The sequence below is a fragment of the Pipistrellus hanaki genome, assembly GCF_964339955.1.
Source record: "Pipistrellus hanaki genome assembly, chromosome: 11".
NCBI classification, from domain to species: domain Eukaryota; kingdom Metazoa; phylum Chordata; class Mammalia; order Chiroptera; family Vespertilionidae; genus Pipistrellus; species Pipistrellus hanaki.
This window is the reverse complement of record NC_140513.1, coordinates 36,908,380-36,932,420: the sequence shown is the minus strand read 5'-3', so window position 1 is coordinate 36,932,420 and position 24,041 is coordinate 36,908,380. Positions and strand designations below refer to the sequence as shown.

At 37.4% G+C, this 24,041-nt stretch overlaps 1 long non-coding RNA gene across 1 annotated transcript in view; it reads left to right on the top strand.

The window, feature by feature from the left end:
* LOC311630502 overlaps nt 1–24,041 on the top strand; it is a 760,408-nt gene that overhangs the window by 470,839 nt on the left and 265,528 nt on the right. The window lies entirely within an intron of this gene.

The following is a 24,041-nucleotide window of genomic DNA, read 5'->3' as shown; positions in this document are numbered from 1 at the left end:
AATTCCTATTGCAGAATTTATCTTTGTGAAACTGTTATGGGTTGAATTGTGTCTTCCAAAAAGATATGTTGAAATCATAATGTATAAGTATAACCTTACTTGGAAATAGGATATTTGTAAATGTACTGAAGTGGTTTTTAAGAAATATATATTTATTGACTTCAGAGAGGAAGGGAGAGGGGGAGAGAGATAGAAACATCAGTGATATCAGAGAATCATTGATTGGCTGCTTCCTACATGCACCACATTGGGGATTGAGCCAGCAACCTGGACATGTTCCCTGACCGGGAATTGAACTGTGACCTCCTGGTTTGCTCAACCACTGAGCCATGCAGGCCAGGCAAGATGAGGTTTTAACTGTTTTAGACTGAGCTCTAAATGCAATACGAACAGTGTCCCTAGAAGAAAAGGAAAATTTGGGCACAGAGATAGAGACACATAGGGAGAATGACATGTGAATACAGAGGTAGAGACGAGAGTGGTATACCTATAAGCCAAGGAATGCCCGTGATTGCTGGTAAGAAGCCGGGAGAGGGACATTCTTCCTTAGAGTGCCCAAAAGGACCATCTCTGCTGACATTTTGATTTTGGAGTTCTAGCTTCCAGAAGTTTGAGGCAATAAATTTCTGCCATCAACTTTGTGACACTTTGTAATGACAGGCTTGGGAAACTAATGCAGGAATCCAACTGACACTCGGTAATTTCAAAATGGTCCTAGGAAGCATATCCTTAGGATGTGATTCTGGAATTATGTAGATCATTTGACATCTGGGTAGCAGTAGAAATTCTATTGTTAGAGATAAACTATTTAAAAATTCCATCTCGCCATAGCATTATGATTACTATAACTTTCACCACTGGTGAATTGAGATGGGATACAGGGGGTAGGAAATGGAATGACTTACATGATATTCAGAGCATTTCAGAGATATGAAGGGATTCATACTGACAAGGACTGAGTTGGCTGGTTGTTGCTAAGCGCCACTCATATTTTGAAGAAGAAACATGACAAGCTAAATTGGTCAATTGCCAACCTGGGACACTGTATGAAAGTTAGAAGGCCTGCAGGAAAGCATGGAAGATATCCAAAATTTCTGTAGCTAGAAGGCAGACTGAACTGCAGATTGGCGGATACAATTTATTGTAAAAATAGTAAAACTACAAGAAGGGCTGAATTCATCGTCTTGGCTGGTCTTTTATGCTAAAATCAGAATGCTGATATGGAAAGAGTAGGCCTATATTGAGTGGGAACACATGGGTGGATATGCTTAGGAACATGGGATCCCCAGAATCCTCTGAACCCTGAGGCCTTGATTTTGCTAGAGGATAGCCACTTCCTCTTGCCAGAAGACCATGCCTAAACCTCAGCTGAGATAGATGCCTTGGAGGATAATAGTTTTCTTCTTCAAGATCGGACCCCAACTCCTCTCCTGTTTTCTAGTTCTGTAATCAGGGTCATGTCTCAGCATGGGCCAACCAGGGAGTTACTTCCCAGCTAAGTATAAAAACGAATTGTTTACCAAAGGAACTTTACAACATGATTAATAGTAGCAAAAGAAACTTGGCAGAGAGTATGCTAAAAAAGTAGATCTTGGTAGTGTTTGGGGTGGTGGTGGAACAAGAGAAGTTCAATGAAAGGGAATTGGTCAATAAGGAAGCATTTTCCCATGACTGAAAACTCGCTGGCAAGAGCACCTGAAAATGGGCCTAATATACTGGTGGAATTGTTACTAGAAGCTTTCAGGGAACAAAAGGCTCATATTAAATTAAACAGAAATGACAGAACTGCCCTGGCAGCATTTTGAGGAAGGGATCAAAAGTCTTAGAGAAGTGAGCATGCTAGAATGATTCTATTGTACAACATTTGAGATCCTACCAGCTGGCTATGTTTTTGGAAGGACCAGAGAATGCTCTCATCACTAAGCTTATGAGAAATGCACTAGTGATGGAGGTCCTGGCAAACTGGAGCATCTCAGTGGTGGCTGCACCAGGCTTAATGATAAACAATACTGTTAGAGAACCAGGCTCTCTGTTGCCAGTGGGAACAGCAGAAGTCTAGTGGCAATCCTCAACCATTAGGAGCTATGGGAGCTATTCTCAACCTTTTTCATCTCATGGAACACATAAACTAATTACTATCATTATGCGGCACATCAAAAATATATTTTTTGCCAATCTGTCAAAAATAGGTATAATTTTGATTCACACCAGACAGCTATTTTTGTATGAGATGTTGTCATTTTTTATTTGACAATCTAAGGGAAAAGAGTTCAGTGCCCCTGACTAAATAATCAGGTATTGCATGTTTTAAAAATTCTTGGGGCACACAGGTTAAAAATTGCTCATCTATGAGGATGGCTAATACGCCAAAGTGTTTCTAAGAATAAACAGATGGACAGATGATATGAGCATGACTTGATATACATAATATGAAATTATTAAACTGGATGAGCAAAAGCCTGATATCATTAGTATCCATGGAATATCATTTCTTTATTTTGTTTAAAAACCTAAGCTAGCCCTCATACCCACAGAGGGCCCTACAATTCCACAAGTATAAACTGTAGAGATTTCTTTAATTTTACATATCCTATATAAAACCCTAATATGCAAATCGACTGAACCGGTGGAATGACCAGCTAATACGCACACTGACCTGCGTTGAGCATCTGCCCCCTTAGAGGGAGTCTACTGGCAGCAATGATGCGGGGGGGGCACCCCTTCTTCCAGCCTCTGACCACTCTCCTGCATTGAGATAAATTTAGATAGTTCACCACTTCAGAACCACCTCCAAGACCAGCCAACACACTGGTTTGTTTTCTACCTTAACTCCTTATTGCCGAACAACCATGAGCTCCCAAATTCGTCAGAATTATTCCACTTGGTGGAGGCTGCGGTCAACCTGCATCTGCAGGCCACATACACCTACTTCTTTCTGGGCTTCTATTTCGATTGCGAGAATGTGGCTCTGGAGGGCAAGGAACATTTCTTAAAAACGCAAAACTAGTAGAGTGGCCACATTTTCTTCCAGGACATGCTGAAGCCTCCTCAAGATGAGTGGCAAAACTCCGGACCCCATGGAGCCATCCTGGCCTTGGAGAGGAACCTGCACCAGGCCCTTTGGAGCTGCACGCCCTCCATTACCCGTGCAGACCCTCAGCTCTGTGGCTTCCCGGAGAACCACTTCCGGGGTGGGGGGTGAAACTTATCAAGAAGACGGGCCACACCTGGCTCACCCCGCAGGTGGCGGCCCCCAGGCTGGGCTGGGCGGGTATCTCTTCGAAAGGCTCCCCCTCAAGCGGACTAGGAGCCTGTGGGGCCCAGAGGCCTTTGAGTGCCCTTCTGCACCCCCCTGTGCCTGGCTTTTACCTGCGCCTCTCCCCGAAACTACCAGCCGTTCTTTTAGCCACCCTGGTGCCCTCTCCTATGCATTGGACCAAATGAAACAATAAAGCTTTTTACAGAAAAGCTGTAATTTTTGATATTTTTATTTTTTTATTTTTAAAAAATATATATTTTATTAATTTTACACAGAGAGGAATTGAGAGGGATAGAGAGTTAGAATTGAGAGTTAGAATTGAGAGGGACAGAGAGTTAGAAATGTCCACCAGCTGCCTCCTGCACATCCCTACTGGGGATGTGCCCGCAACCAAGGTACATGCCCTTGACCGGAATCAAACCCGGGACCCTTCGGTCCACAGGCCGACGCTCTATCCACTGAGCCAAACTGGTCTCGGCAAAGGCCTTGATATTTTTAAATTTTCTGCAAGGAAGTGGCAACCCAGCATAAGTCACAAACTTAAAAAGACATCATTTATAGGATAATGTCACCCTTTGAAAGATATACTTATCTTCAGTTTCTTGATTAAAATCAGTCTTTCACTTGCCAGGGGCTCTCACTTCCTGTTTCCTTTAGTACTTGCTGATGACTCCAAGGGCGTGTGGTATCAGCAAACAGCCCTTGCAACTGTTTCGCTGTGTTCAGATGGAACACTCGGTTGAACTATGAACATTTCTAAAATTTCAATCCAAATAACAATGCCTTTTGTTTTCCATTTACCTCCTTTCTAATCCTGAGGCTATTAGAAAAAACACACAAAGATCACGTCTCTTCTATTTGGATAACCATCTGCTTTGCAGCCTCAAAGTTCTGTGGTATAATTATTTCTATAGCAACCAGCTGAGGAAGTGACTTGGCAGCACACAGTCTCACACACGCTGGGGCAGGCACTAAGAGCTCAGCCACAGGGCTCCATATCTCCTTGAGTTTCCAGCAGTAAGCACTACAGATGCAGAGGCCCTCGCTGTTGTCCTCCCCTCCTCCTTGGTTTCTAGTATTGGTAGTATTTCTGATTTTATAGCATTACTGGCACTTTTTTCTAACACGCTTATTCTTTTTCTTTAATGTTTTTCATTGGCTAGCTTATAACACGCCCCTTGTTCTTGTTTTATGACATACTAGAGGCCCAGTGCATGAATTTGTACACAAATGGGATCCCTCCCAGCCTTACGGGCCATCTCACGCAATCCCGATTGGGGCCTGGGAGACGGGGAGGGACTGAGGAAAGTTGACTGGCCCTGGGAGGTTATTTGTGGGAATGCATTGACCACGAGGGGGAAAACTCCTGCATTGAGGATCTGCCCCCTGGTGGTCAGTGTGCATTACAGCTACTGGTCTGTCATCCAGTCGTAACAGTCACTTAGGCTTTTATACATATAGTCTTCTGATCATAAAATGATAAACATTTGCTTGTTTTGAATGGCAGTTCATAAACACAAATCAGAAGAAATGCAATAATGAATAAACCACTGTTTGTATTTCAACTTCCTAAGACTTCTTACAATCTACTTTCCTTAGGGGCCCAACTCTTAGGGAAACTGGATCATGTGTCTTTAAAAATGCAGGAAGTTAAAAATGAGAACTTAAAAAGCACACACACAAAAGTCTCCATTCTTCAAAATAACTTCATGGTCATTATATAAAAAAAGAAAAATGGTAAAATAATCATTTCCAATAGAAAACATAAGCTTGTTTTATTTTAAAACTCACTTTTACCTTAGTACATTATTTTCCTTAATATGCTCTAATTAGGGCCAACTTTCATCCTTAGTTTTATAGTCTAGTCTGTAGTTTATTTGTTGTGAGGGGAAAAAAGCAAATATTTATTAAGAAATATCTATGTACTAGATATTATGCTAAGCTTTCTACACAGACGGTCTCATGTGATCCACTAAGAAGTACATGGAATATTCATTCCATTTTGCAGATGGAAAATTGAATCACGTATTCAGGACTTGGACCAATAACTGGCTTGATGTTTGTTTGTATTCTGTGTGACGTAGTTTTTGTCTAGGTTGACTATTATGGCCCCACCCTGATGAACCAGTTGTAGCAAGCCCCATCATTTATATTCAGAATATGTTCTGCCTCTTGCTCACCAAAGCAGCGTTCCTGAGTTCGTGACACCTGAGAAAGCTGTCTACAATCCAGATACTCTTAAAACGCACTTCCAGACTGATACTCCCTGTGTTTCCGCACATGCCCTGCCCTGTGCTTGAAGAGGACTTAGGTCATCCTAGCATCAGTCATGAATCATGTGCAATAGCACCGAATATTTCCTGGGATGTTTAATTGCATTGCTTCTCTATATGAAGATGTGCTGAAATGTAAACCAGTGACCGCACTCTTTCAATGACCCATCAGAAGTTTCCAACTCTCTTATTTGAGAGTGATGAACTCATGGTAGATTGGTTCATGTTGTTTTCTTTTCTTTCCCTAGTTTGCTTTTTTAAGAAGACATATGGAGTTTCCTGAATTGTGTTGCATTCTTTAAAAACATTCCTATAGTTTAAGTCCAGAATCTGTAGAAATTTTAAGGTTTTTTTTTTTCTTTTGGAGTCATCATATTTTTGTTTTATTTTACTTTTTCCATCACCATTTATCCCCTCTAAGCCTTCTTCCACCTCCATCCACCTCCTTCCCCCTCCCCTAATCACCACACTGTTGTCCATGTCCATGAGTTCTCTCTTTTTAATTTCTTTTGTGCTCAATCCAATTGGTGTTTTATTTTGTTTTTAACATAAGAATAATAGTTTTAGAAATATGACAATCAAATAATTTATTTTTGCTCTTCAATAATTAGCAAGATCTTTAAGATGGAATTTTTTTATTATTGATTTTTAGAGAGAGAGAAAGGGAGAGGAATAGAGATCTAGAACACCAATGAGAGAGAAACATCATCAATCAGCCACTTCCTGCATGCCCCTCACTAAGGACCAAGCCTGAAACCTGGGCATATGCCCTGACTAGGAATCAAATTTCCTGGGTTGACGCTCAACCACTGAACCACACTGGCAGGGCAAGACGGAATTTTTATTACTTCCTCCAAATTATATCTTTCATGTCATTGATGCAATATTTTACATTATAAATGTGTAAGTTTCTAGAACTATGACTAAAATATGAATTCCAACCAATACTATTATCAATTATTTAAATACATATAAGATACAGAGTGACAACATTTAGAAGTTCATTTAATTGGATTACTTTCCAATATATGTGAGACCTGATTTAACTATCTGATTTAGTTTATGCTTTAGCATTTTTCTGTCTGGTCTGTTTTGAAGATGGAATAATGACATTTTATATTACATTTTCTATAATCAATAGAACTTATTCTTGGCAATTTTGTGGAGGTTATGACTTATTTGAAACCAAAAATACTAAAAAAGTTGTCTAGAGAGTCAGCTTATTTTCCCCCCTGTGAAGATGGCTAAGAAAATTGGAAACTAAGCATTTATTTATAGTCAATTATTCAGTGCATAAAAATAAATAAATGATTAATGAAGCTCAACCAGTGTGCCTCAGTGGTTGAGCGTTGACCTATGAACCAGTAGGTTATAGTCGATTCCCGGTCTGGGAAAACACCCAGTATGGGATTTGGTCCGGCCCCAGTCAAGGGCATGCAGGAAACAGCCAATCAATGATCCTTTCTCATCATTGTTGTTTCTATCTCTCTCTTCCTCTCTGAAATCAATAAAAATATATCTAAATAATTAATAATAATAATAATAATAATAAATGAGGATTTCAACATAGGAACCAAAGGGTAAAAATTAATGCAGGGATGAGAATTTCAGAGGTGATGTCAATTCTATTGTTTATGAAAAGCGGTTGAATTCAAGGACAATCAACCCAGAGAAAGATCTTAAGTGGACAAAAACTAGGTGTGTACGATGAATTTGCACTGCAATCCTTTCATTGTAAAGACAATGAATAAATCAAACTGTCTCATTATTTCATCACTGAGTTTGGTTTCAACTGTCAGGTATGAAAAATTACTGAGAAGCACAAAAGTTTCAAAAAGAAAGAAAACTTTATAAAGTTATTTGTTCATGAACTCACCATGAGAACTAACTCCAGAAAAGCTGGTTTTTCAAGAGTCGTACGGGAAACGGAATAATGATATAGTTGTTAGAAACACAGTGTTCTTTTCAAGTTCCCACACCCTCCCAAAGTAGATACCTGTAATGCTATATCCTCTGAGAATGGGACAATAGATCCAAGAGTTTACTGGGTGACTTTTCAGTACATGGATAAGTGCATAGTCACTAAAGTCATCATATTCTGATCTCATTTTGTATTTTATTGTTAACCAATAATTTTGCTTTCTATAATGTTTTGTCAATCCATAATTTAGAATTTTAGATAACTTTATGCCTCCCAATATTTAAGCTAATGTGGGTACCATGGTCTGAAATCAAAGAAGGTAAAATATTTAAATTCAATTTCCCTATTTATTCATCGCTACCTTTATCTAAGTCTGAACTTCACTGGGTTTCAGTTTTGAAATAGGTACAATGATAATATCACCAGCCCTACCTTTCCCACATTATTATTTGTGAGGATGGAATAAATATATGTGAAAAAAGATTATAAGCACTAAAGTGTTAAATAGAAGGTTTCCCCATTGACTGATGTAGCAGACAGGATTTCACTTCTATCTCTGGGATTTAAAGGGCTGTATAGTTACCTGTTTGAGAAGAAAATGCTAGGCACTTTTTATTGCCCCTGACCTTGGGATGGCTTTGTCCCAGCTCAAGAATCAGGTAATCAGAAGATAAAGTTCCAGGTGATCATTGATGTATTTCATTGGCACAGTAACATAATTCTTGGCATAGGAAAACTTTATCATCTATACTCAAAAGAAAGCTTACATTTATATATATAATATACATTCAGCTCAACAACATAATTTGAAGCACTCTCAGTTTTCATCTAAATATAGAGAATTACTAAAAAAAATAACTTTCTAGTTTTAGTAAGAACAGTATTGGTATATTTTCCATATAAAATGGTTTTCAAATAAATAGTGGACCATGATTATCTGTACCTTTCTGAATCATTATTTGATTTATTTTTCACTGAAAAACTTATACCATGTTGGTAATGCTTCCCTGCAGAAACTAGAGTAAAATGAACAAAAGGTGCTATCTGTGGTCCCCTTTGATCCAGATCTGGTAACAGAATCCACTACTCCAATGTTTTTAAACTTCTCCAAATGAAATATTGCCAATTATTACTTGGTAAAAAAATATTCTAAAAATGTAAGTTATTGCTGTGTAAGAATCTTGACATCAAGGGAATGCTGAACACACACACACACACACACACACACACACACACTTTGTCCATACTACAGCAGAACAGAACAAATTCAGTTTTGTAAATTAAATGATTAAACCTGGTTATAAGAGCTAATGCATTTCTACTACTGCAAGGTAGCTCACTCACTGTGAAAATCTTGGAGCATGACAGCTGCTTATACTCTGTTTTCAATGACTAGCATGGGGCTGCTGACATCCCTCTTTGCCTGCCTTGGCTTCCATTTGCCTTTCTGAGGAAAGCTCACCTTGCCTCAGGAATCTCAATACGTTGCTGAATACACTAGGAGGTGGGATCTGTTCAATATCAGTCTTAAATCATAAGGAGCCAGCTAGTCGACCATAAATAAATACCATCACATCATGCCCATGTAGGCCCTGCAAAGTTTTATGTGTCAGAATCATGAATCAAGACTGTTGACTGATTGAAGAGATACATTATATCAACTGTAGCCACAGCATTAAAGAAACGAAGAGTGTTAAATCAGATTTACCAAGAAGGACTGAATACTCTCCTCAGTCATTTAATTTCAGAGTTCCACACTGGTCCCTCATAAAGTATTTATTTGCTCAGGAACTTACCAAAGTCAGGCAGTGTTAACAGTGCTTCTCTTATCTTTTATTTTCTTCCTTCACTTTTAATATGTTCCTCTCCATCTACCCCACCCACACCTCCCAGACCTATTTTTTTTTTAAATTATAGTCAAATAATACTTATTTTTCCTTACAATGAATTCATTCTAAAAACCATTCTGGCAACTCCAAATTATGTTAGTTAATAGCATGTCTACAATGGGTTATTAAGCAAGAAAGCCAGTCTTCATTATTGTCACCCTCTCATTAATTATCAGTGAAGGATTTCATTTTAAGGTGAAAGGGAGGAAAAAGATAGAATGCTGAAACTGGAACTAGAATTAATTTCACAGATATAGTTTCCATATCTGTCGCTCAATCACAGGGCTTGTGTAACAGGTCAGTATCAGCTCACCTTTATCATTTGCAAGCACTCCTAGTAGATTTCCTCTGAATTACTGTAAGAGAACATTGTCAGCTTTCCCAATGGTGGAGGATCGGTCAGACTATCCTGTATGATTTCTTGAACAAATGAGCTCATTCTGTTAGAGATATCTTATCAATCATTATTCATTTAACAAGTATTATTAAGTACCTCCAATGTGCCAGGCACTATGTTAGGAAATGGAACTAATAAGAAATAAATCAATATTCTTACAGTTTGTTCGGGGAGATAGATATCAAACATATAATTACACAGACAACCTCATAAGTCACTATACATTCACACTAATTCATTAAAAAGGAGTTCAGCATACACAACCTCTTAAGTCATAACTATAAGCTTCTAATTTTTCTTCTGATTATGACTAAGAATGTGTGAATAGCAATTAATCTAAACACTTACTATATATTGACCCCAGTCTATGGGGTAGATAGATGTGTCATTTATAGTGTTAAACTGACATGAGTTCAAATATTATCGCTTAATTCACTTTTCCTTTAAGGAAAAAAAAATGTCTGAAATTCTGTGAGCTTCATCTTATTTTTATCAATAGAAAAATGGAGGTGGATTTTTTTAGGTTTAAATTAGACATTAAAACACAGTGGATGCTCTAAAAGGAGTTTCTAAGACTATGGAACTATTAAGTATTAATACAAATAAGAATATGGTCAATTATTTAAAAGACTGAATTGAAAGTTAAGGAGTATATAGTACAGTTGTAACTGGACTTTAATGGATGCAAAGATTTAAGAAGAAAGGGGAAGTGTCTTTACTGGGAGCAGGATGAGCAAATATGCACCAGAGGACTCAAGATTACTTGAGAATTGGTAGAGAAATTGGACTTGTTAGGCTCAGGATACATGTGAAGACAAAGGCAGAGAATGAGAGAGGAAGGGGCAAGTCATCATGGTCTTAGCTCTTAACAGTGGATGAGAAGAAAAAATACAAAACAAAATATTTGACCATTGTTATCGTCCCATTTTTAGTTTCTTGGTTTTTTGTTTGTTTGTTTGTTTGTTTGTTTGTTTTCTACATTAAGGCAAGAGATTAAACTCAGATAGTCTTACTATGTGAAAAGGTGTTCTGTGTTTTTCCACAGAAATGATACTATGGGAGAGTTTCTCCCTGAACCTGCAAAATAATATTTCAGTTGAAGGATAAGGCAAGAGGCTCTTAATGAGCATCATACTATAGTTGCTTAAACTGATCAGTTAGAAATAGTGGTTTTGCTCTAGCCAGTGTTGCTAAATGGTTAGAGCATCTCTCTCCACCCCACTAATCCCACAAATAAGGGTCTCAAGTTTGATTCCCAAACAAGGGCACATAACTGGATTTCAGGATTGATCCCCAGCTTGGGTCCGGGTGTATGCAGGAGGTAGCCAATTGATGTGTCTCATATCCATGTAGCGCTCTCTCTCTCTCTCTCTCTCTCTCTCTCTCTCTCTCTCTCTCTCTCTCTCTCTCTCTTCCTCCCTCCCTCCCCTTCATCCACTGTCTCTAAAAATCAATGTCTCTAAATATCCTTGGGTGAGGGTTATAAAAATTTTTTTAAGTAGGAATGAAAGCCTGTATTATTTAAGAGTAGACTATTTAGAAATAACATCAGGAGGAAAAAAAAAAAGTAAGCTTTCTTTTCAGAGTAGATTATTTGACATATCATAACTACTAGCATCCTTAGAATGTAGATTCTGTGAAGGTGGTAGATTTCTTGCCCTGTTTTTCACTGAGTTCTCCAGTGCCTAGAATAGCACTTAGGATTGCTAACATTTTTAAGGAGAGCTAACACATAGAGACTGGTTAGAGCTGAATCATTATGCTAAATAATTGAAGAAATGTTTTGTTTTGTGTGTGCATGCCCTTACAATGTGCAAAGCTCTTGGACAGTTTGGGTATAAGAATGCATCCTAAAGTGTCTAGTAGAGGAAGGGGAGAGAGACAATATAAAAACAGGTGTATTAAAATTCAAGTTACCTGAATCTGTGTTCCAGATCCAACCAATGCGCTGTTTGCTTTCTAGAGAAGCCACACCCCTTTCTGTAGAGACTTGAAGTTATGCTGGAGAGCCGCCATTTTCTTTCTTTCTTTTCTTTTTTCTGTGTGGTCATGGAAATCATATTTTAATCGGGAAATAGACGTTGAACAAGATCATTAATTTTAAAACTTTCCCACTAGATACTAAGGATTATGGAAACTACAAGAGAGCCACAATTTTCAACCTTTTTATGTCATAGCACACTTCAACTAATTGCTAAAATCCTGCAGGACACCCAAAAATATATGTTTTGCCAATCTGAAAAAATAGGTATAGTTTCAATTCATTCACTCCAGACAACTATTGTTGTGCTGCCTTCTGTCATTTATTTTTTATTTGACAATCTAAGGGGAAAGAGGGCAGTGCCCCCCTGACTAAGTAGATATTGCATGTATAAAAATGCTGGCAGCACCCTGACTGAAAATATTGCTGTAGAACAGTGTTTCTCAAACTTTTGACATATGTGTACCCCTTCTATAATTTTCGTAACGCTGAGTACCCCTCGTACTCATGAGAACGTAGAATTAGGCGCAGCTAAGCACGGTGCAGTGCATATCCCCACCAAACTCTGGTGCAACGCGTACCCCCACCAAACTCTTCCCGTACCCCTGGGGGTATGCGTACCACACTTTGGGGAACACTCCATAGAGGATTGGCTTTTGAGATGGATTGTAAACTATGAATAGATTTCAATCAAGAGCAGTTCAAAGTCAAAGAATGCCTTGCCCTAGACATCAGTCTTAAAAATCTTCTCAGAAAAAAAAGACTAACATGTTTAGGAGAGCTGAAATAGCTTCACTGTAATTTAATAAGAATTGCAGCATCTTCAAGATACAAGTATTTTAGCAGCTCTGAGTGCCTTCCACTGGGGAAATCTGTGGCTTTTCTACCACTTCTCCTTAAAGTGAAATGAGTAGTAATTTAAAAAAAAAAAAAAAAAAAAAAAGCTTTCTGTGTTTTTTGTTATTGTTGTTGGTTGTTGTTGTTTGAGTTCACATGTCACTTTTAAGCATCTGCTATGTTAAAGCGGAACTGCCCAGGGTAAAAATACAGCTATTTCAAAAAAAATGAACGGTGGTGTCTTCCCTTTACTTAGATTCTGCAGAGCTCCCTCTTCTGCTTCCTCTTCCTCTTCCTCACTCTGAGGCAAACTTTAAAGTCATGTTTCATGAAACCGCAGTTAGACATCCTGAAATTGGTAACTCCTTCCGCAAAGCAAGTTTCTTCACAAAATAAATTCTTCATTTCCTCAGTCTCTTTCATGGCCTTGAGTGTATAATAGTTCTATTCAATGCCGTACTTGTTTTCAAAAAACCCACATCTATAGAGATTTTAAAAAAAAAAAATCTCAGAGTGACATTAAACTTAGTACAATCAAGCTGCATAAAAATGTAACTTAGATGTTTCAGTTTAAAGGAAGTTTAAGAAACACTGCATTTAAAAAAGTCCATGAGATAGTTTTGATCTGCATTCATTTCCATATTGCAAATATCAAATGCTACAAAGAATATTTGCCTAACCCATCATTTCTAATCCCAAAGAGTTTTTATGTGCACCCTCTTTCTCAAACTAAGCCTTTTTTTTTTCTCTTTACACTTAGAGTACTTTAAACAAATTTACCTGTGTCCAGAGCAAATATAACCTAGCTCCAGGCAGCTGACTTCTTGTTCAGCCAGATGGAAATTAAACTGAAATGTGCGTATTGCAAGCACCTGCCCCAGCCTCTTAAAAATGCAAAACCTTATAGGTAACAGGATATAGTTTAAAATATGAGGAAGAGCTGCTGATGAAGCCTAAAGGATCTCTAATTCTCTGGGTTGCCCCTGTAAACCCATTGGCTAAATTTGAGTTTCTTGGGGTTCTTGTGAACCCAGCTATCACATGGAGAATTTAGAATTGCTTCCTTTTCATATTTTGCTTATTTTATTCTCTCCAAAAGACACCTAGTTACGTAGCAGATTTAGGGGAAATGTTAGAATTTGCATGTTTGGCTTTGAGCTTACACTTGATCTTGCTTATAAAACATGTTGCTTTCTCCCCCACGCCCCCCTTTTCTTTCTTTATTTTTTTTTCTTTTTTTTTTTTTTTTTGCTTACATTTTGATGCTTATTTTATGATAGTTTAATGACCTTCCACATTTGGAATAGTGTATAACAAATATGAAACATCTAAAAAAAGTTAGCCGAAACCGGTTTGGCTCAATGGATAGAGCATCGGCTTGGGGACTGAGGGGACCCGGGTTCGATTCCGGTCAAGGGCATGTACCTTGGTTGCGGGCATATCCCCGGTGGGGGGTGTGCAAGAGGCAGCTGATCGATGACTCTCTCTCATCGATGTTTCTAACTCTCTATCTCTCTCCCTTCCTCTCTGTACAAAATCAATAACATATATATATATATATATATATATATATATATATATATATACATACATACACACACACACATATATATATATATACACACACACATATATATATATATTTAAAAAAATTAATAGGATCACTTTATATTCTAGCTACACAGTAGTCACAATTATTGTATAGTTACGGCATTGCAAGACATTTCAGATCATTGTATTTTCAAAATTGGTCTCAAATTGCAACTTATCATTATGAACTCATAAAAATTGTGGTGCGTTGTTCAAAACCCTGGTTGCATCTGGTCTTGCAAAAGCAGAGATAACCATATACTCTGAGCAAACTATCTTAAAAACTCTTCATAATAATAAACACTTCAGAACATTATGAGACCAACATCACTGAAAGGGTTATCCAACTGTGCATCTATTCTTTATCCAAAATAGTGCCAAGCAAATCCGTCTTGACTCTCCATTGCTGAGATTAATTTTTTTTTCTCACTGCAAGCAGTACTGGACCTGCACACCAAGGGATTTGTTGGTGAGCTTTATCCACAGTTCTACAGGCATGCCAGACAAGTCAAAAATCAAAGTCTTGTCAGGGTTGTTTTTTTCTGAGGTTTGTGAGGAAACCTCATCTACTGTAAATGGCCATCTAAAGCTTTGGCAAGCCTCTGTGATTTTCACATTTTCCTTCCTGAAATTCTTTTCTCCTGTTGCTCCATCAGGGTTACATTCTCTTGGTTTTCTTCTTGCCCCACTGAAATGTCTCCATCCACTTTATTTTCATAGTTGTTGCCAAATTGTGTTAAGAACTATCAAACACCAGCAATGTAGGAGAGTGTCTTTTTCTAATAGTCTTGTCTATTAAGCTGTTAATAGAAAATTTAAAGCCACTACCAGTTCACTGGCTAGATAGAGATATTCTTTGTTTCTTTAAACAAACTTTCCTCACTCCTATAACGTTGAACTCTTCCTTTTGTGTGGCCATTGGATTTGCTTCTCTGAGTCTTCATATTTTTCACCCATTTTTGTTGGTGTTCAGGTTATTTGCTTCCCCCCATATCCTAAACAATTTATTAAAGCTTCTGCTATAACGCAGAGATCAGCCCTTTGTTAATGCATAAAAATAAATTTTGAACTTTTAGTGAGAACCTACTGATTTTGTTTATATTTTTATACGTGGGTTTTTATTTGTGTATATTTAAAAAAGTATCTCTCGCCGAAACTGGCTTAGCTCAGTGGATAGAGCGTTGGCCTGTGGACTGAAAGGTGCCAAGTTCGATTCAGGTCAAGAGCATGTACCTTGGTTGCGGGCACATCCCCAGTGGGGAGTGTGCAGGAGGTAGCGGATTGATATTTCTCTCTCATAGATGTTTCTAACTCTCTATCTCTCCCTCTCTCTAAAAAAAAATCAATTAAATATGTATACATCTTTTAATTATGCATTGCCATCTCCAACCCAAAGATTATATATCTTATTTCTAGAACATTTAAAAATTTTTTTCTTGTTTCATATATTAATTTTCATTTAAATTTTAGATCTATCAGCACATATTTTTAATATGGTATAAAATGGAGATGCAGTTTTTCTAATTGTTTCCATTTAAAAAATGTTTTAAATTACATTTTTAATCAGTTCAAATAGAGGATGAAAATAACATCAATGAGATGTGGATCTCATTGTTCATGCCATGAACCCTTGAGGGTTAAAAATGTTAATGGGGAGCATGCTGTACTTTAAAATACTCATGTGGCTCAATTACATAATACTTTTCAAATTACCTACCCCATCAATCTGAGAAATTATATAGTTTACTGGGATTATTTTTATAGGAAAATTGAATAGAAAGTATAGAGTTCTCATATCCCTTCCCCTGACCTCTGATTTCCCTATTACTAATATTTTGAATTGGTGTGATTCATTTGTTATAACTGGTGAACCAATATTGATATGTTATTATTCATTAATGCCATAGTTTATATTATGGCTCACTCTTCACATTGGATAGTTCTGTGGATATTGCCAAATGCATAATGTACATAACATTATATCATCATAGAAAATAGTTTTCTGCCTAAAAGTCTCCTGTGCTTCAATTATTTATTCCCTCTTCCATCCCCAAACCTTTAGCAACCACTGATCTTTTAATTCGTTCTAGAGCAGAAATTCTCAACCTTTTCATCTCATGATATATATTAACTAATTAATAAAATCCTGCACACTAAAAAAAAGGTATATTATTATTTTTTGCTGATCTGACAAAAATAGGTATAATTTTGATTCCTTCACTCTGCAGTTAATGTTGTTCATGCTGTTATCCTTTTTAATTAGAAAATCTAAGTAGTCAGGTGTTGCATGTTTTAAAAATTCTGTGACATACTGTGTGAAAATCATTGCTCTAGTATATGCCTTTTCCAGAATGTCATATAGTTGAAATTGTACATTATATAGCCTTTTCAGAGTTCCTTATTCCACTTAGCAATAAGTATGTATGATTCCTCTATGTCCTTTTCTGGTTCGATAGCACATTTCTTTTTATTGTTGAATAAAATCCCATTGTATGGATATGCAATAATTTGTTTATCCATTTACTTCTCGAAGAACATCTCGGTTGCTTCCAATTTTTTGCCAATTGTAAATAAAGCTGCTGTAATCATTTGTGTGCAGATTTTTGTATAGCCGTAGGTTTGCCAACTCATTTGAGTAAGTAGCTAGGAAGGCAATCGCAGGATTGTACCATAAGAGCAAGTTTAATATTTCTAAGGAACTACTAGGCTATCTCTTAAGGGCTGTACCATTTTATATTCATAATAGTAATAAATGTGTTCATGTCCATTGGGCTTTTTAAAAAATAATATCTATTACTCAAACATTGTCATGAAATAAATTTATGTATATACTAGAGGGCTGGTGCATGGATTTGTGCACCAGTGTGTTCCCTCAGCCTGGCCTGTGCCCTCTTGCAATCTGGGACCCCTTGGGGGATGTCAGATAGCCAGGTTTGGCCCAGTTACCACAGGCATGATCCAGACAAGAGCCAATCCAATGCATTGAGCATCTGTCCCCTTGTGATCAGTGTGCATCATAGCAAACAGTCAACCAGTCATCCAGTCATTTGTTCTCTTAGGCTTTTATATATATAGACTAGAGGCCCAGTGCATGAAAATGTGTGCACTCAGGGGGCTCCGTCAGCCAAGCCTGCCCCCTCTCACAGTCCAGGACCCCTCAGGGGATGTCCAAATGATGGATTAGGCCTGCTTCCTGGTGGATTGGGCCTAAGCTGGCAGTCAGACATCCCTCTGGCAGGCCTAAACTCTTAGTCAGACATCCTTAGCACTGCCACAGAGACGGGAAAGAGTTCTGCCACTGCCACTGTGCTGGCCAGCCATGAGCTGGCTTCTGGCTGAGCAGCGCAGCGCTCCCCCTGTACAAGCACACTGACCACCAGGGGGCCACTCTTGCATTGAGCGTCTTCCCTCTAGTGGTCAGTGCATATCATAGCAACTAGTCATTCTGCCATTAGGGTCAATTTGGATATTACCCTTTTATTAAATGGGATGTATACATATTTTTTTCTCATCAAAATGTTTTGGTACAAGTCAGTTGACACAGAAGGAAAAAATCACTGTGCTAGCACAAATTATTAAGGGTTATAGAAGAATCTGTGTACAGAGGGCATGGTAATTAAACTTGCATTGTGAAACTTGAAATTTCACAACTTTGGACTTAAATAGCTATTTTGCTTTCCTTGGACCTAGAGAGCAGAGCTTGACCTATTGATCTTAATGTACATCTTAATTTTCTTTCCCCAAAACTTCTGGGAAATTTATTGGGATAAAATTAATTGCAATAGCCAGTGTGACAGTCTTAATTCTCTCTTTCTTTTTAAAGAGAAAATATAAAGAAGAATGGAGATACCGTATTCAAGGATAAAAAAAGACTTGCAAAACACGGAATTACTAATCATGCCGTGATTCTGCTGGTAGGAGTGTAATAATTGACTCACCACATCATTTACTGACTCTTCCTAAGTCACACAGGAATAGACACTAAGCTATAATTGGATCTGAGTTTCTATCTCTTCTAAGATTTCTCACCCACAAGAGTGAGGTACAGAGATAAGATCTTAGCCCAAGCATGTTAGCTGTTTTTATTTGGTAGCTATTGGAATGATAACACTAGGATGGAAGAAGTATAATATTCCTCAAAGTTATACATCAAATTAATACTTACCTCAAAACTCATCCTCTGAGAATAGCAGGATGTTCAATATGAGTGAGTTTTTGGCATTTTTTCTTTTATCCTTGGGTTGCAGCAGAATACAACGTTTCAGAAAATCTATAGAAATAGGAAAGGTTCTTAATTCCAATCATCTAAATTGCAGCTGACCACCGTCAGTAGCAGGGACCTGCATAAAGTCTCTAGAGTCTAGACCAGGGCAGTTGGTGATGTCCCATGAAATCAGCCCCTGAAAAATCAGCTTCATTTGTCACCATGCTAACATGGAGGCATTTGAGCAATTTCAAGTTGACAGTATGCTCTAGAGCAGTGGTCAGCAAAATATCAACAGTACAATGATTGGAATTTCTTTTGAGAGCCAAATTTTTTAAACTTAAACTTCTTCTAATGCCACTTATTCAAAATAGACTTGCCCACACCGTGGTGTGGTATTTTGTGGAAGAGTCACACTCAAGGGCCAAAGAGCCGCATTTGACTTGCTAGCCACAGTTTGCCGACCACGGTTATAAAGTATGCAAAGCTGAAAAGCTCTTATTTTCCTGCTGGGATCCATCACTTCTTCAAATCTGGCTAATTATTTTGTGCATGGTGTTTGTGAGTGCAGGTAAATTTATTTAAATTTAAAATATTTTTTTAAAAATTAATGTTCTTCCTGTTTGTGAACATTGTGAACAAAGTGTCTAGAACATATAGATGACTCCTACATATCAATGAGGAATAAGCAGGTGATACATTAGACAAATGGTAAAAATCTTACACTGACAATCCAAAACAGAAAAAATCCAATGGCCAACATATATGTATAAAGGTACTCAACTTCATTGGTCGCTGGAAAAAGACAATTATTCCACCAGAATTGTTAAAATGAAAAAGGTAATACCAAATATTGGGAAGGATAAGGAATAACTGGATTTCTCATGTACAGCTGCTTTAGAGTATAACTTGGTACAACGTTAGAAAACTAACTGGCAATCTTGACTAAAGCTGAATGTATGTATATATCCCATGAAAGCTAGCAGAAGATATGTGTAAGAATGTTTGTAGCAGCATAGCTTTGTAATCACTAGAAATTAGAAACATTTCTAGTATTTGATTAGAAAAAAATGAATTAAAAATTGTTGTAGCCTATATAATAAAGCCCTAATATGCAAATCAACCGAACAGCAGAATGACTGGTTGCTATGATGCACACTGACCATCAGGGGGCAGATGCTCAAGGCAGGAGCTGCCTCCTGGTGGTCAGTGTTCTCCCACAGGGGGAGTGCTGCTCAGTCAGAAGCTGGGCTCATGGCTGGCGAATGCAGCATCGGTGACAGGCGCCTCCCCCACCTCCGAGGCAGCACTAATGATTCCTAGGGGATGTCTGACTGCCCCTAAGTTGGCAGGCAGACACCCCCAAGGGGTCCTGGACTATGAGAGGGCACAGGCCAGGCTGAGGGAAACCCCCCCCCCCCCCCCCAGTGCATGAACTGGGCCTCTAATAGTTATATAATTAAATACTACAGAGCAGTTATATAATTAAATACCATAGAGCAAAAAAATGTCTTACTGGGCCCCAACTGAATAGGAAACTTCTATTTTTCTCCCCAAATCCATAGAGGTAAAAATAAAATAAAATAAAATAAATTCTAGTATCAGGGAATTCCAATCTTTGTTTACTCCTTTGGTGGACAGGGTGAAATCTTTCCTTCTTCTGTACTGAGTTCATGTCAAGGAAACAAGATAATTTATCAAAATGTTAATCTGTCCTACTCTTAATCCCCTCCCTCCCCTGATGTGCTAAGATGAAGTTCCTTCCTTTGGCCTTTGCTATCCACTTGACCATTTCATTAACTTCATTGATTTAAAAAAAAATATATTTCTCTATGTAATGTTGGGAATAACTGAGCAAAAATAAAAATAATAATGATAATTATAATACTCCCAGTAATTCGGTGTGTATGTGTGTATATGTGTGAATGGGGTAATTATTTAACATGTCTAGAGGTAAAGGGAAAACCATTTAGTGTTTCTTAAAATGCTTTCACCTGATTCTTTAATATTAGAAATACAAACTAAACCAATGACTTTATTGTCTGTGAATAGGTGTGTGAAGAGACTTTGGGGTTTCAGTGAAATGCAGGTTTTGAATATTTTGAATACACATCTCCTTCCTCTACGCAAAAAGTACTTAGATAGAGCCTAAACCAAAGGGGTGGGGAAGAAGCCTTATTAAAATCAGATGCTTTGCTGTCTGATGCAAGGACGCTTCCTTTGTGAAGATACAAAATGTGTGAGAGGCTCTGTATGTTGTCTTACTGATTTGTTTTCTCTTCACTATCAGGTCTACATTAAAGGAGTAGAAATAAATGTAATGTGAAAATGTAACGTACAGTGATTGCCTTTAACTATCTTTTTTTCTTTACTTTCTGTGCTCTCTCTGTAAAGTGGAGCTTATGAGTCATCATCTTGTAGAAACAGCAAGTGGTGAGTCATTTCTTAGGCGTTTTTTGGGAGTTGTACGTGGCATTTGAAGCACATAAAGTATTTAACCCATGATTATCCCTGAGCCGTTAATAGTAACATATATGATAATTTTTATTTCCACAAATGCTCTTAGCATTATTTTTACTGTATTTTCCTGCGTATAAGACGACCCCCTAATTTTACAGTTAAAACACAGGTTTAGGCCTATATTTGCTGTATAAGACTACCCCCCGCTTCCGAGGCAACACCAGTTCTTTTTTTAATAGACCGCCTCTCTGACTCTGGCCAATCTGAGCAGGCTTCTTACTAGAACACAGTGTACATGTTCTGTACCCGAAGCTACACTGTGTTCTAGTAAAAAGCCTGCTCAGATTGGCCAGAGTCAGAGAGGCGGTCTATTAAAAAAAGAACTGGTGTTGCCTCGGAAGGGGGCGGGGGGGGGGATAGTCTTATACTGCGAATATAGGCCTAAACCTGTGTTTTAACTGTAAAATTAGGGGGTTGTCTTATACGCCGGAAAATACGGTATGTGTGTGTGTATGGGTTCTAACAGATTATTCACAGCAATATTGACACATGATTAGTAATTTTCTTTTCTTTTTTATATTTGGGAGTTTCATTTGCCTTCTGAGTTACAACTAGAATTTTGGAAAAAGTCTTTTTCTAATTTTTTTTCCTTAATACTTCCACAAGCACCCTTTTACCATTGCTGTAATAGGTTTGCCAGGGCATTACAAATTCAAATATATAAAGCAATTTATCTGGGTTTATGCTACTGGTAACCACAAAAACAAAACAAAATAAGATTATATGTTTCTTACAGGTGTTCAAATTGTTTAAAAAGTACACGGACATATTCCATATTTCATCAGAGTGTTACTGTGTAGAAAGATTCCATTCCATTTCCATTACCCAACTTACAAATAGAAAAACAAATTTTTGAGAAATTATCTTTTCCCTCCTCAGCTGACAAAATAAACGGGATCTTAGAAGGCTGGTCTACATGTCAAGATTGATTTGTAATTATATCAATTCACTACTTAGTAACTGATTAATTAGTTCAATACATACTTACGATAGGTGCCCAAAATATAGACAGGAATTTTTTCAAATGTTTAGATTAGATAATCATCCTGCTTCAAGATATATTGATTTCTTTGAAAGCATAATTGTGAATTTAGGAAGTATTATAAAAAAAAATGACAGTCTTGAAAAAGTATTTTCACTGACTTTTCTAAACCTAACATATAAGTAAGTACCTGAGATCCCTATGAGAAAAAGAGGAAAAAGAAGAAAACAAAATGTAGCCTAGCCTGAACCTGAATGCTGTGGGAGAGTTCAGACTTATGCACAATTTAATGGAAACATCATACAGTATTTTGTAAGATTTCATGAAGGATAAAAGTGAATCACCAGTGATGTTACCAGAACTCATTTGCATCAGGTGAGGAATTTCTTATGGTACCTGTTCCATTATAGTTACTAACTAGTCCACTAATCATTTTAATTTATAGTTCCGGTTTATTGTTCAAATACTCTAAATGTCAAGGATCTATTTGGGTCGGCAACTAAGTAATTGCTGGTTTCACACATATATGGCTTCAGTTGAATTTTTAGGTTTGCAGACGTAGTACAAATGTAAAACACATTTTGTTATTTGATAGTTGGCTATTCAGCTGTTAATCAGTAAAAAAAGTTTTTTGATCTGTTTTGTAGTTTTCGTTTGGCGTTCGTTGAAAAATGGAAAATCAAAAGGAACATTTTCGTCATATTTTGCTTTTTTATTTCCGCAAAGGGAAAAACGCATCGCAAGCTCATAAAAAGTTATGTGCTGTTTATGGTGACGAAGCCTTAAAAGAACGGCAGTGTCAAAATTGGTTTGCCAAATTTTGTTCTGGTGATTTTTCACTCAAAGATGAAAAACGCTCTGGTCGTCCAGTTGAAGTTGATGACGCCCTAATCAAAGCAATAATCAATTCGGACTGTCACAGTACAACACGTGAGATTGCAGAGAAGCTTCATGTATCACATACATGCATTGAAAATCACTTAAAACAACTTGGCTATGTTCAAAAACTCGATACATGGGTTCCTCAGGAACTGAAAGAATCACAGTTAACGCAACGCATTAGCAGCTGTGATTTGCTAAAGAAACGTAATGAAAATGATCCATTTTTAAAACGACTGATAACTGGCGATGAAAAATGGGTTGTTTACAACAATATCAAGCGGAAAAGATCGTGGAGCAGGCCAGGTGAACCAACTCAAACAACATCAAAAGCTGATATTCATCAAAAGAAGGTTTTGTTATCAGTTTGGTGGGATTACAAAGGAATTGTCTACTTTGAACTCTTACCACCCAACCGAACGATCAATTCTGATGTCTACATTGAACAACTAATGAAATTAAACAATGCAGTTGAAGAAAAGCGGCCCGAATTGACAAATCGAAAAGGTGTTGTATTCCATCATGACAATGCAAGGCCACACACATCTTTGGTCACTCGGCAAAAATTAATGGAGCTTGGTTGGGATGTTTTGCCACATCCACCATATAGTCCTGACCTTGCACCATCTGATTACTTTTTGTTTCGATCTTTACAAAACTCCTTGAATGGTAAAAATTTCAATAATGATGATGATGTCAAATCGTACCTGATTCAGTTTTTTGCTAATAAAAACCAGAAGTTTTTTGAATGTGGGATTATGATGCTGCCTGAAAGATGGCAAAAGGTCATTGATCAAAATGGGCAATACATTACAGAATAAAGTTATTTAGTTCCATGAAAAAATTGTCTTTGATTTTCTTTAAAAAATCCGCAATTACTTAGTTGCCGACCCAATACTTGTATCAAAGTTTAGATAAAATTGTTCCTATTTATATATGAATTCCTGTAAATAGTCCTTCCTGCAATGCCAATACTTATTTTGGATAATTATCACAACTTCTTTGTTTGAAATTATGGGTCCTTCTAGAGCTCCATTTCTTTTATATTTCTTATTTATATCAAGAAGCTATATCCAAACACAAAAAGCCTTTTATTCTGAAGGCAGGAAAAATGCTGGTGAAGTATAAATAGAGAATTATTCAGCACTATATACAGTAACAGTCAGATCTACAAATACATATTGTCACAAGAATTCCAATGGGTAGGCAGCCTAGATAATATTGCCTCCATTTTACAGAAGTGGAAATACGTTCAGAAAAATAAAATATGTTACCAAGGTCACATAGTAATAAGTTTTGGAGCTGAGAT